Below are 1,272 nucleotides of genomic sequence, written 5' to 3'. Positions count from 1 at the left end.
AGTTTTTAATAGCATAAATAATCCTCTGGACAAGAGACAGAATCATTACTGTTATCTGGCAAACCTTTATTTTGAAGGGAGTATTCATTTCCTACCAGCCTGATTTACTGATACACTCTGAAAACCTATCCACGTGCACATTCTCCCCATTTCTCATTTCCCTGGTGGTTCACCTACACAGACACTTCAAGCATAGAGATGAATGGAGAGGGTTGAATGGATAATGCAGATCAATGTCTGTCTGAGGAGTGTGGCTAAGAGGTAATGGCACTTCCTGCCACTCGGAGCTGACCCCATAAAAATCCATGTCAGTCAACCCTTGCAGCCTTGAGTGGGGCTGCAGTTGAGCTGGCTGGGAGTCACACGCTGACACAGAGAAGGCAGTTGCTTTTTGTGGGCTCAGTGTGTGCAAGGAGCTTCTACAGCACCGTGGAGTCCCCCAGTGTTTGCAGCTGGTAACCTCAGCGTGGCCCCATTAACTCGGACTCTCCTCTCGTGGTGCAATCCTGACCCTACGGGCTAATTCAGCAGTGAGACAGAGTTGTGCAGCTCCCTGAGGGGCAGAGATCCATCAAAGAGATGATGTGTCGACTTCAAGCCTTGGCTCAGCCCTGAAGGATGCAGGAGAAGACAGGGATGCTCCTTTGGGGGCCTCATGGCAGTGAGTGGATATCCCTGAAGGGCAGCACTGGGAATACGAGCTGTGGATGTTCCCAAGTCCTTCCTCAAGCCCAGCCCTTCCATTGACCATAACGGGAGACAGGCAGTGAACGTTCTTTCCTTCTGTCCTTATATACAGGCACATAAAAATCTATCCTGTATCCCTTCAGCTGTCCAGGAGTAATGTATTTCCCAGGAGGGAACAGATTTAGGGTGTCTCTGGAGCCATGGGATCAGCTGTGATAAGATTGCACATCAATATAGCAAACAAATAAATAAGCAGCTCTAGAGCTCCTTCCTTCCCCCAGCTGTCCCCTTTTCCCTAGCTTTGGACGCACAATGGATTTCTGTGCTGACGAAGGCGCCGGAGGGGAGGTTTTGCAGAGGGAGCCCCAGGGAGGTGCCCAGGCTTTCCCCCTGCCCCGGAGGGGGACAGAGCCCAGCTCAGCCCCGCGCCGGAGGGCAGAGCCGCTGGAGCACCGGGAGCATCCCGGGGTGTGCGGAGGGAGAAGGAGAGGAGGGGGCTGCGGGCGGGCGCGGTGCCGCGGTGGGAGGGGACAAGCGGCGCCAGGCGGGTTTATAGGGCGGCGGCGGCGGCGGTGGAGGATCGCG

The sequence above is a fragment of the Corvus brachyrhynchos genome, unplaced genomic scaffold (assembly GCF_000691975.1).
Source record: "Corvus brachyrhynchos isolate BGI_N302 unplaced genomic scaffold, ASM69197v1 scaffold21, whole genome shotgun sequence".
NCBI lineage: Eukaryota > Metazoa > Chordata > Aves > Passeriformes > Corvidae > Corvus > Corvus brachyrhynchos.
The sequence above is the reverse complement of the archived record's forward strand: the minus strand, read 5'-3'. Positions refer to the sequence as shown.